Below are 13,631 nucleotides of genomic sequence, written 5' to 3'. Positions count from 1 at the left end.
GTCAAGTGTGGCAAGAGGACCTCCAGAAGTATTTTATATAATTCCAGAGGTAACCCATCTGGGCCTGCTGCCCTCCCCTTCCCTGCCCTTATTCCATTTCTTTTCTCTATGGTAGTTATGCTGCTGATTAACACTGTACTACTGACGTCAGAAATACCATCTGGAACTTCCTGCCCCAGCCATGCCTTAACTTCTCCCTCAGTGACTGCCAGGCCCTCATGATATAATTCTCCAAAATAATTCTGAAAGAATTCCTCAAGGTCCTTGCTTCCAGCAAGAATATTGCCATTTTTTTCGGACCTAACCTCTTTAATAAAAGATCTTGCTTGGGCTGCCTTCGCTCTCCATGAGAGGAGCTTTTCACAACCCACACCGTACTCAAAATTCTCAATTTCACTTGCCCTCTATCTTTTCCTTAGCCTATCTTCAACTAAAGCAGACAGCGCCTCTTTTACAACTTGTAAGGAAGCTTGTAAAGTCAATTTCTCACTATCCCCTATCTCCTCTAAGAGGTCCTGCTCCTGCTGTTGAATACAGCTTTCCAAAAGACTTACTACCACAGTAAACTCTTTCTTTTTTAGTATTTAAATACTGGTTATTTTCCCTCTCACAAACACCTTGAATGCGTAACATACTATGCTGTTCCGACCACCCCACAGCCCCGTTTAATAACCATACTAAAGGAGAGAAGAGAACCCCTTTCCTCTACCTCAGTCTCCTATGCTTCTATCCCCTATAGTAATCGGAGAGAAGCAACGGAAAAACCTGGGAGAAGGAGCGACAATTCTGGACAAACATCAAAGACCAACTGGGTCAGCCTATTCTCTCGTCTCTTCTATCTGGTTGAGACCCATATGAATAACTGTACTGGTAACTGCAGCAGAGAAAAGAGAAAAAGAGAAACACAGGCAGAAATGTAATACAGGGTAATAGATATCACAGGCCCACCCATCTGCCCTCAAGAAGTTCTCAATGTTTCTTGGCTTACCCCAACACGATCACTGCTGATCTCGAAAAGAGGTTACTTTACGTGCTCTGTGGAGCAGGACTCTCCAGGCTTTATAGTCCTCTAGTAGATAGATATGTCAGAAGAAAATTAATGCTTCGGGGAAAAAACCCAACGTAGGGAAAAACTCTGGTAACTTGTATCCATATAAAAAATACCAGGGATCCCTTTTATGGGGTACAAAAATTATAGCAACAAAAGAAAAATATAGAAGTTACAGAACTCATTTTAGGACATTTATTACATATCCTGAAAACCCACTCTCGGGTCAATCTTAAATGAAGAACTCAACTAGTCCTGCCTTAAGTGCAAAGACTACAGACAATGCCTCCTATAGGGGAATCCACGCTGACTCCAGACAAAGGTTTCAGGAGCAAAAACATTACCAGTTCATAGAAATCCAGAGCAAGGTCCGTGAAGACTCCATAACATCCCGTGGCGAGGATCAGCGTTTCCTGATGCGGAGATTCATCAAGTGCTTCCGGGAACCCAGAACCGGAAACGAAACCAAGCATGGAAACTCAGGCATTCTCGGGTTATATGCAGAACGAGCCGCCGTGTGTCCGTAAACCCCACCCATGGCCACAGAGACACGGCAGAAACATCAGCATAGAGAGAGCACAGAAAGAAAAACAAAACCTCTCCTATGCTACCGCTAGCGCACCGTAACATATCCCTGCAGGTGCACGGTCCATATTTATAGCAAAAAATTATTCCGACTCTGATTTGAGTGCCTCTATCACTGTTTCATCAAGCAACAGAGTGCGTTCCATGGTCCACCTTCTTTGTGTTCTCCCAGTGCTCACTGCTAGAACCATCGCAACTGCTGAGTCGTCTGATAAATGGGCTTCCAACTGTGTGATCTTTTCCACATAGTCTCTAAGCCCTTGGTCAACTAAAAAGAAATTGATTCTAGATCGGTGCCTGTATTTTGTATTATTATAGGTAAAACGCTTCTTAACTCCCATCCTCTTTCTCCAGATGTGGTACCATCCTAAATGTACCATGGAGGCCTTGATTAAGGATTGCATCTTGCTGTTTATAACTGAGCAGCTATTAATAGAACGGTCCAATGAGCCATTGAAAAACACATTAACCTTTACCATGCTCATGACGAGCTGAGCTCGTCATGAGGCACGGTGCTCCGGTGCTCATGACGAGCTCAGCTCGTCATGAGCCGGGGAACGCTCAGGTGCGGGGAGAATTCCCCTGCTGTGCTGAGCGTTCCACGGGAGCCGGTGCACCTGTGACGAGCTCAGCTCGTCATGAGCACAGGAGCGCCGTGCCTCATGACGAGCTGAGCTCGTCATGAGCATGTGGGTGCTGTGCGCACCCCCTCCCCTCCAGCACAGTGGGGGAATTACCCACGCAGCGAAGGGGTTAAAATCACCCGCTAGATTAACAGGGTCTGAAAAATTCAATAGCTTTGTCAACAGCCCTCCATTGGGACTATAGTACCCCACTACAGTAAACCTTTGGTTATTGATTTTCAGCCTTACAATGACCCATCTTCCTGCACTGTCTACTGTACTCTGTTTTGCCAAGAATAACGTTTTTTACTAATCATCACAGCCATCTCCCCTTATTGTCGAATGTTGGGTAGCACCACTTTTTGCACCCAGCATCTATATCTAAACACCTCCTTCATTTCCTCACCCATGAGGTGTGTTTCCTGTAGAATAATAATTTGGGCTGAGACATCTTTCAAATACTGTAGGATCTTCTCCCTCCTTCCTTTCACTCTTAACCCATTGACATTCCATGATAGGATCTTGACCCTCATTATCCAAGCCTCTGCCATTTTCTTATTGAAAAGCTTTCCCTACACAGAAGCTCCATAACCAATTTTTCTAGTAAATGAGGACAATTTTTTTCTTGTGTTTACTCCCTTAAATGCTCCCCACCCAGTGACCCTCCCCACAAAACTACCTCTCCTCCTCCCTTTACCTTGGAGAACCCTCCTTCCTTCCACATGGCCTAAGCCTATTGGGCCACTAAGTTGGGACTGACTTTTCAAAACCACTGAAACAAAGATTGAGGGACCAGCAACCTACCACCTGAACGTGAATAATGTGCTAAAAAACAAAAAACAAAAAAGTAATACAAAATTAAGCCACCATTTACATTCCTGGCCATATGGCCAAAGAACCAAAGGGGAGGATGCAGGGGGTAAGACAAACTATAAAAAAAACCTACAGAGCCTCTCTTAATCCACTTTTTGTGGTTTCCACTGTAGAAATAGATTCCATGAATTCCGCCACATCTTCGACTCTCCTGAAATTGCGCATTTTGTTTTTGTACATTACACACAACGAGGCCGGAAACATTAACTGCTGTGGCACCTAATTATCTTAATGACCCAGCATTCTGCCTAGTTCCCATAGCTTGTTTACAGTGATCTGGAGGATGTCTGACCTTATCTACAAGTTTATTTCCTCAACTTTAAGGGACTTCATTTTCAGTACCTTAATGAGAATCTCTTCTTTCGTTTTGTATGTTAGAAAAATTACCAAAATCTTCCTAGGCTTTGCTCAATTGGGGTTTAACCTGAAAGGGTCTCTTGTACCCTCTGCAAATTCTACATATTCTCTTGCTCAGAATACTCCACCTTTGTCCGCTCTTTGCCCAGTTTCGCAACACATTTTTTCAGGTTGGCCCCTTCTGCCCCAGCTGGGATTTTCAAAAGACGCAGATTATTTTTTCTCTGATTATTTTCTAGTGACTCCAACTTTTCCTGCATGCCTGCCCTGCTTTCTTTGAGAAGTCTAATACTTTCTTTGTTTGCCCCCACTTGCCTGGTCAGGTCTTTAACTGTGGATTCCAGCACTTGAGTCCTGACAGCAAGATCATCAAACTTTTTCTCCAGGCTGTCGCATGCCAGTCTGATATCTTTTCGGTTTGCTTTCGATGTTTCAAACCTCTTCCTTATCTCCATAGTTAAGGACTGGATCAATTTAGACACTGGGAATGGTGGTGCATGTATCTGGGGTAGCTCTGCAGATTCCGGCTCTCTCCTTGCACCATCTTGTGGATTTAATCCTCCTTCTTGCCCGCAGAGTTTAACTCCTCTACAACCCCAGCCCCAAACCCTGCTTCCTGATCTGTATCTCCTACTGCTACTGCTATATCGTGTACCACCTCCTCTGGGTTGGTACATTCATTTACTGACAAGACTTGGAATCTATTTGAATTAGTCAAAACAGGCCCTCCCAGTTTTACTGTGTCGCTATGCTCCTCCGTCACCGCCTTCCTATTTTGAGTCAGCAGCTCCACCTGTTTACCTTCTTCTGCCATATTCAAAACCAATGTTCTTGGAATTACCTTTAAAAAGGCACAGAGCAAGGGGGTTAGCTTTAGCTTTTGGCCTTGGGTTCCTCTCCCTATTTTTAATCTTGTTATTTTTCCCCTCTCACCACCTCCTTCCACTTTTACTACGTGCTCTCCCAGTGGTGGCTTAGTGTATTTTACAATGTTAGTCTTTGCTGATTTGGTTTCTGGGATACACAGTGCCTTAGCCTGCCCTTCTACCAATGAACTTCTTGTGCTTTTTAAAACATATCTGTTCATTTTTCCCTGTTCCACAGATTTATCTCCAGTAGCGGGGCACCACTAACAATCAGAGCTGTCTCTCCCTCTGCTTCTCCCCCTCCGGGTTTGCTTGACTGATTCGAGGGGTCTCCCCTCCTTCCCCCCTACCCTTTTTGAACATGTGCGCTTGCTGCTGCTTTTTTAGGTCTCGGCCTGCGAAAGATTGCGCACATGCGCAGTCGAGCTGGCGAGACTTAATGATATAGAGTAACTTTCACTAGCGAGGTTAAGTCACGCCCCTCTTTTCCATTGGCTGGCATCACCGTTCATCCTAAACGGTGGCCAGCCATTGGAGAAGAGGTCCTAGTGACGTTCTTAATTCTCTTTTAGCCCCGTCCCTTTCAGACTGGGCTCCTTGACTTACTGCTGGCGTAAAAGCTTTCTTATCTTCTTTATGGGTCCAGATGGCTCCATAAAGAAGATAAGTAACCTTTTACGTCAGCAGGAAGTCCGGCCGAGTCAACAGCAGAAAAAGAGAAAATGATGACGTTATGGCGTGCGCTTTTTTTTTTGTTATTCATGGTGTGTGCTTGTTTTCTTCTAATCTGCAAGTAACGTAGACAAAACTGTCTTGTGTGGCAAGTTGTTTTGCTCTGAACTGAATTCCAATTAAATGATCCAGATCACAGTTGAGATGAGATTTGGAACAATTGCTGTGTGCTGTGTGTGCTTTATTAAGAATGTGATAGGGGGCCAGAGCGTCATTAGACTATCTCAAGGTCCCCAGCTGATGGTAGCAGTAGAGGCATCCGATTTCCTCATATTGTTGTCTATTTCTGTTCCCCGTCGGTCCCCCCCCAGGCTGGATATCTTCTTCCCAGCAGCGGCGCGTCCAGTGGTTTCCCACGTCCGGCTCGGATGTGCCTCCCCGCCCTCGCCTGTTGTTGGTCTGAGAAGTGGCCAGGCAGGCACGGCGGGGGCTCGGAGCCCGGGAGCAGCAAGGGCGGGGGAGCTGGGCAGCGAAGAGGAGCCCCACGCATCACCGCTGGGCCCGCGACAGCTCAGCGGCTGCTGGAGTGCGCCTAGCTGAGATGGGCTGCTTAGGGGGCACCGGGGCTGCTGAACGGAAGGAACGGCGGTGGAGGAGGAGCGACCACTGACCGGCAGGGGGCGCCAGGGGGGACCGCAGTTGACGGCGGTTGCTTGGACCCAAGCCGCTGAGGTGAGGAGGGAGCGGGCTGGGCGCACATGGGTTTCTGGGGCACAGAGAGACCTGCCATGGACAGCAGCTTTGTAGGGACAGATTTAGCCACCTGTGTCTTTACCAATAGCCCCCACAAAACGGTATATATAGAAAAGGAGAGTCTGAACTGTTATGTGTATAAAATTCACTTTTCATGGAGAATAGTGTGGTACACTGTGGAAAACCCACAGCCCTAGGACTTCCTTCCTGGCATCTCTTCTCTGCATAGGACTAAGTACTCCCTCCACATCCACAGTTGTTTTGCACACTTCATTTTGTCATCTCCTAGTTAGCGCTGCTTTCGCCGTGTTGATGGAAGTGGGGGATGTGCATTCCCTCTCTTGGAGGTACACCCGCTCCGTTATGTACCATTATGTGCTATGCATCCTGGGACCGATCTCAAATAACTTATTTCAAATAGCTTGCGCTGTAATCAGATTATTTACTTACCCATTTCTGTTACTTTCATGTGCATGTGGATATTGTATACTTGTGGTGATTTTAAAGATCCCCTCCGACCCCTATAGTTATCTTTAGTTCTTCTATTTACTGGACCCTTCCTTTATTATAACCGGCATTATTTGGCTTGCGTGCATTACAGAAGCGTCTCCACCGACACACCTCTAAACCTGCTTCAGTCTCTTCATAATTGGACCGTCTCTTGTTTGTGTGTTGCTTATTTTAGTCTCTCGACCCAATTCATTTTCACAAATTATATCTGCGGTCCTGGCAGTTTGATAAGAACATCATTTGCCAAGTCTGATCTCTCACTACTCTCTGCATGACCCCTATCTGTGGATGTCTGACGCAGGTCTCTACCCGCGCCTCTCTGGATTAGTTATCCTCGAGGTTCTCCGATGCCCCGCACCCTTCACTTCCCCGGCCACTGCTTGTGCTCTCGTCAGTCACTCTCTGCCGGCCTGTGTATGCCATTCTTGTTGGCATGCCTCTGCTCTTTGGTAGCCTCACTGGACCCCTCTATGCCCGAGCTTCTATTCCTATAAATGTCAGGGTCTCTCGCTCTCCCTTTCTGCCTCTTCCTTCCTACCCATCTTCTCTGTCTTTGCTAGTCTCTCCTGTGCACCCCTTAGCCCTGTACGTTTCCTCTTTTATTCCAGCATTTGACTCAGTAGCCCCTTCTTACAGCCTCGTTTCTTTCCCCGCACAGTGTTTCTGCCTCCCTCATCTTACATTATCTTTCTCTCTCTCACTTTCAACCTGGTGCACTTTTTTTTCGTTCTCTCCTTCACGCCACTTCTTATCCCACCGCCCACCATTCTTGGTTCCAATTTCTCCTCCCCGCTCAATGTCTCTCTTCACCCACATCATAGCTTTCGCCACCTTTCCTGCTGTTTCGTATCCAGAGTGCTATGGGCCACAATGTAGTCATGGGTTATTTGCCCCCAGCCCTAAGTGACGTAGTAATAATAGCTGTAATCCCAGTGTCACTGCATCAGCTGTGCACTGAAAGCTAACCCTCTGCTCACCTCTTCCTGCCTCAGACCTCTCTTTCTTTTTCCACTTTTTCTTCCTCTTGAAGTCGCTGTGGTCTCTTCCACCCATCAATTCGATCCTTTATTAGCCTAAATATTCCACTGTCCGCTTTATTGCTCTCATCTGATCGTCTCCTGTCCATCTCTCCTTCTCCTTCCTTTCTCTCACCCAAAACCATCTTTCTCACTCTAACAGATCCTTTCTACAACATGTCGTTCATTTTATCACGTTGGCCCGTCTCTTCCTTTCTTAAACTCTTTTCCTCATACTTGCCACGGTGTTCTTTGCGCTCCCTTTCTCGAGCAATTCTGTTTGTAATCAGGTGGCTTTTTAGTTTTACTTTTATTAGTGTTTGTAAAACTTTCATGTACATAACATGCATATGCCGGGACGAAGATATTGTCTTTTCTTTTTGATTTTCTTTTCCTCCCCCTTTCTCCTGAATAATGTATTTACTAATTTCAGACATGTAATATATACTTCGTGCCAAGAGGAGACATATGGCCACTTGGCCTACACCTATGTTGTTTTTGGACTCAATTTTGTGCAAAAATATGAATTTATGTATCCAGTGCTTTGGACTTATTTAAATAGGCCACTTGGCCAGAGCGTAATTGGATTAATTTAATCAACTGAATTACCATGGTATACACTTGTTTATGTATTTGAAGCAATGAAATGCAGCTTTCATTCAACACGAAGCACAAGCTCTTACAAGCCATCGCACTACTGAGTCTTTCTTCCACTTCATTTGTAGTTGTTACTATCCCTGTAGTTCGATTTGGGATGTGGTCCTATGTCAGTTTCCACTATTTCCTTGGTGCACTTTAAAATGGTGATTGTGTGTTTATATGGCTGGCTAACGAAGAAGACCGCCTGGTCGAAACGCGTCGCCAATAAACGATTTACAAACACGGACCCTGGAGTGCGAGTCTTTTGTGTTTCCTTGGATTTATCAAGTGGGGAACCCTTTCTGACATCTACTTCCGGGTTTCCGACACCCGGGACTCGCAAACCGGCCTTGGCCAAGTCCTGCTCCGACCGCCGAATCCGACACTGCTTAAACTAGCTTGCCGTTGGAGTTCGATTGGCGGGTGCGGGCTGTGGAGATGCGCTTCGGAAGTTGCGCGCTACCGCGTCCGGCGCCTGCTGATTTCTGACCCGTGCAGCAAACAACGCCGAGAGGCTTTGGGAAAAAATCGGATTTAGGGCAGAGGTACCGTGCTACCGATTCAAAGGAAAGCGCGGCAGGGATCTCTTCTCCGTGTGCATTTGAACTTTGTGCAATCGAGGGATTACCACACCTGTCTGGTAACATGACCCGAGGAAAACAGACGGCGGCGGCTGCCTCGGCTGTGACCACAACCACCAAAACCACCACGGTTACCGATACCACCACGACCAAGAACCGCCGTGCAGGCAGGGTGGATGAGGCGAGGTTGCTGTTTTGTGAGACGAACGACACAACAGTGAGTACCAATGAGACGGCAACTACACCGCCTGATAAAACTTTGAAACAAATGCTGTTCCACTATGAAAAACTGTTAAAGAAAGAAATCAACCCCTGGTGGGAGGTAACTTCTCTGGAGAACTACATAGAAGTCGGCAGGGTCCCGAGAGGACTACGAATTATGATTACCCCTACTTACCAGAACCCCCATCCCAAGCTAATAGCTGACTGGTCCGAGCTCATGGCGGGAACATGCAAGAATATGCTCGGTTTACTGTCCAAATATGCTGCCATGGAACTCGAACAGGTCATCATAGACATTAGCAAACTTAAGGAAGAACTTGACAAGCATGACGCAAAAGATGAAATAACCAAAGCGATTGAACAAATGGAGAAAAGACTTGATAAATATGAAGATGAAATCAAGCAAAAAAAGAAAAGCAAATTCCTGAGGGACAAACAGGATTATGCCAGTGGGCGGATCTTAACGTTTGGCAAGAAGTACGACGGAGCCATAAGACAGTTCAAACAGCTTGGAGCAAGTGCACAACAACACAACATCACTGTATCAGAATCAGGCTCAGAAACCTACTCGGATATGGACGAAGTGATGGATGCTAGTGGGAGGAATTTACTTTCTTTTAAACCATTAGAGGAATATGATTTTTTACAATCAGCAATGACACTCAGGGCGAGACCACCGGAGCGGTCATACGGAAGAGGAAGAGGCGGAAACGCAAGAGGAAAGCCACAAAGCGGGGAGGAAAGAAACACAAGAGGAACAATGTCGCATGGGAAGACAACACAACAGACCAAACAACAATTATGGGTGAGCCCAATTTGACTATCATAAACATTTCCTCCCACATCTTGACTCTGGCTGAGAGATCGGTATTGGAGTTGGGCTTGATTTTATGCCCAATGGTCAATTTCGATTACAGCCAAACTAGAATCGATGTCTTTCTTTTTGTGCGCAAATTGAAGTTAATGAAAATGTTTATGTTAAATAAAAAACGGGCTCTGGAACAGAGGAGCAATGATACAGATTGGAGCACACAGGTGTCAAATGTCTTAAGGATACAGGATGTTGAGAGTCTGGCAAGCGCTATGGAATTGTGTGGTGAGGATGTGAGTGGTTTGAGTGACTCTGAGATACTTGACAGGATGGGCTTGTCTTTAGGAGGACAAAGTGTGACAAATCACAGACCCAAATCTACCTTCAATCCCATCACACCACATGACAACTTAGAGACATTTCATGACATTGTTGCTACAGATCTTCTTTCTCTCTGGGAGAACAGCAAAAATAGACATGCACATAAGCTCACGACAGACCAGAGGAAAGCCCTTGGCACACTTAATGCTGACCCGTGTTGTATAATAAAGCCATCTGACAAGGGTGGTAATGTTGCCTTGTGGGATGTGAATCTGTACAAACAGGAGGCGAACAGACAACTAGAATTATCAGGCAACTACAGGAGATCCAACAGAGAGGAATATGTCGCTAGCATCACAACCTACCATGAGAAACTACAGGGTTGGAGAGAAAGGAATCTGTTAGCGGAGTCAGAATTTAGATTTTTATGTGTAAAACAGCCAGTCTCCCCTTGTTTTTACATGTTGCCAAAAGTCCACAAGGACGAAACAGACCCACCTGGTAGACCCATTGTTTCTGCCAATGCCAGTCTTCTCGAGAGTACATCCATTTTTCTAGATACTTTTCTTTTTCCCTATGTCCGCAACCTCCCATCATATTGTAGGGACAGTACGGATTTCATCACTAAGATAGATGGGATCAGATGAGAGGACAGTTTCTGGTTGGTTACAGTAGACGTGGTCTCATTGTACACGTGTATCAGACACGCTGATGGCTTGAAGGCATGTAAACATTTCTTGAGGGTTATATCTGTCTTCTTTCTACAACAAACTGAAATGCTGCTTGAAATGGTAGAATTTTGTTTATTGAACAATTTCTTTCTGTTCGAGGACACTTAGTTCAAACAAGAGGTGGGCATGGCAATGGGAAGTTGCTTTGCTCCAAGTTTTGCCTGCATGTTGATGGGTTGGTGGGAGGAACAAGTTCTATGGTCTGATGAGAATACCAACCTCACACGTCACATTGCCTTTTACACCAGGTATATTGACGATATTTTCCTGATCGGGGATGGTCCCAAATTAGAGTTGAACAAATTCCTTGCCTGCCTCAATAGGAATGAGGTTAATCTGAAGTTTACCAACAAGACAGACCAAACAGAAATGGACTTCCTAGATGGTTAAGGTGAAAATTGTGGAAGGAGCCATCCAAACCAGCCTATACAGAAAACCCACCTCGGGCAACAGCATTTTACATGCTAGAAGTCACCACCCTAATAGTCTCAAGGATAGCATCCCATATGGGGATTTCCTGAGGGCTAAGCGCAATTGCAGCTCAGAGGCTGCATTTGAGAAAGAACAGGCCACCATGACACAGAGATTCAAGGCTAGGGGTTATTCTGACCAGGTACTGCTGGTTGCCAAAGAAAAAGCCAAAGCAAGGAATAGAGAGACAATCTTGACCAAAAAGAAAGGGAGAGCCACAGAGAACCTGGAATCTAACAATGTCAGGTTGATAACAACTTATAATGTAGAAGCAGGCAGAGTGCGTGAGATATTAAAGAAACACTGGCACATTGTCAAGAGTGATCCGGTCATAGGCAAAACGATTAACAGACAACCCCAGGTGACGTACAGAAAAGCACGCTCTTTGAGAGACATGCTAGTGAGAAGCTACTTCGAGGAACCTAAGAAGAAAAAGAATTGGCTAAAGGAACAGAAAGGCTTTTACAAATGTGGCAAGTGTAAAGCCTGTGCCACTAGCAAAAATGTCAAGTCATATCCCCTTCCTACAGGCAAAAGTGAACTAATTGGGAAATTCATGAATTGTAATACTGACTTTTGTGTGTAAATGATTGTTTGCCCATGTGCTAAGTTTTATATTGGGAGCACCATCTTCCCAATAAAGAAACGCATATTGGAAAACATGAGGGCGATTAAGAATGTTGACATGAGTTATGCCACTGCACGCCACTGGTTGCGCTTTCATGACAGTGATGTTAATCATTTTTCTTTCTTTGGCATTGACAGAATTCCTGCAAATCCGAGAGGGGGTAACAGACTAAAGCAGCTACGTATCCTGGAATCCCAGTACATCATTCGTCTGGATTCAAGAAACCCCTTTGGCATGAATGAGGATGAGGAGTTACATGTGCATATTGGCTGAAGACCCTATGTTAGGCCTTTATACTACCTTACCTAACCTCTGCTCTTGACCCTCTTCTCATTCCTATCCCCAGCTGTTGTGTTTGCAGCGTCCAACACACACTATCCTTCAGAGAGGGCCCTCTCTGTTGATAGATGTGGAGTTAGGAGCTTCACAGTAGAGCTTAGACAAGGTGACCTCGTCACGACCTACCTGGTCCTGCACATGGGGTAGCTCACACCCGGCGAGTAACCCATCACTATGTCACTTTGGTTAAATTTTCCCCATTCCCTCTATTGCACACCACCTGTACCTCACGTTTTAATTGCACAATCACACCCAGGTCTATACTTTTTATGTAGGTCTGAATAGGCTGTCAACAGATAGTATAGGGTTCCCCTCTTGCACTAATCACAGCGCTAAAAGATTTATTTTAGCACTATTTGGTTTAATCTAGCCATATCTATGGATTGGCTTTTCTAGCCCGGCAACCCCCTCACTCCCCTTGACTGAGACCCATCTCCCAGAACATACAAATTTGAATATGCCTCTTGGCAGTTTGATAACATATACATAGGTAGCGTTATAGGATTAGCGCATAAACTATCCCTACTGTTTAGTTTATTTGGCCACTTGGCCGGGATGAAGATATTGTCTTTTCTTTTTGATTTTCTTTTCCTCCCCCTTTCTCCTGAATAATGTATTTACTAATTTCAGACATGTAATATATCTTTCGTGCCAAGAGGAGACATATGGCCACTTGGCCTACACCTATGTTGTTTTTGGACTCAATTTTGTGCAAAAATATGAATTTATGTATTCAGTGCTTTGGACTTATTTAAATAGGCCACTTGGCCAGGGCGTAATTGGATTAATTTAATCAACTGAATTACCATGGTATACACTTGTTTATGTATTTGAAGCAATGAAATGTAGCTTGCATTCAACACGAAGCACAAGCTCTTACAAGCCATCGCACTACTGAGTCTTTCTTCCACTTCATTTGTAGTTGTTACTATCCCTGTAGTTCGATTTGGGATGTGATCCTATGTCAGTTTCCACTATTTCCTTGGCGCACTTTAAAATGGTGATTGTGTGTTTATGTGGCTGGCTAACGAAGAAGACCGCCTGGTCGAAACGCGTCGCCAATAAACGATTTACAAACAAGGACCCTGGAGTGCGAGTCTTTTGTGTTTCCTTGGATCTATCGAGTGGGGAACCCTTTCTGATATATATATATATATATATATATATATGTGTGTATAAATATATATATACATACATAATCAGATATAAACATATAGAAACATCTGCATTTCAATATAAATACCAATATTAATGATTGCATACATATACATACATATGCATGGTATGTACATAAACGTTTAAAAATACACTAATAAAAGCAAAGCTGAAAGCGACCTAATTACAAACAGAATTGCTTAAGCTTAACTAAAGCCGAGACCGTTGCTTGGCAAATGCTTGTTCCTTCTTACTCCTAAGCTGCTGTGTGATGTCTCTCAGCTCCTTTCCCTCTGTTGAGCCAGTGCAGAATTTCTCATGGCTGCTCAGGCAAGCCAAGTGCTCTCCGCCTTTCCTTCCCCGGAAAAGAATCAGAGCGGCAGCTCCTCGACCCCTGCGTAGCCCACATGCAATTCATTCCAGTGCAGCT

The sequence above is a fragment of the Lissotriton helveticus genome, chromosome 6 (genome assembly GCF_964261635.1).
Source record: "Lissotriton helveticus chromosome 6, aLisHel1.1, whole genome shotgun sequence".
In the NCBI taxonomy this organism is placed as follows: Eukaryota; Metazoa; Chordata; class Amphibia; order Caudata; family Salamandridae; genus Lissotriton; species Lissotriton helveticus.
Note: the sequence above shows the minus strand (reverse complement) of the source record.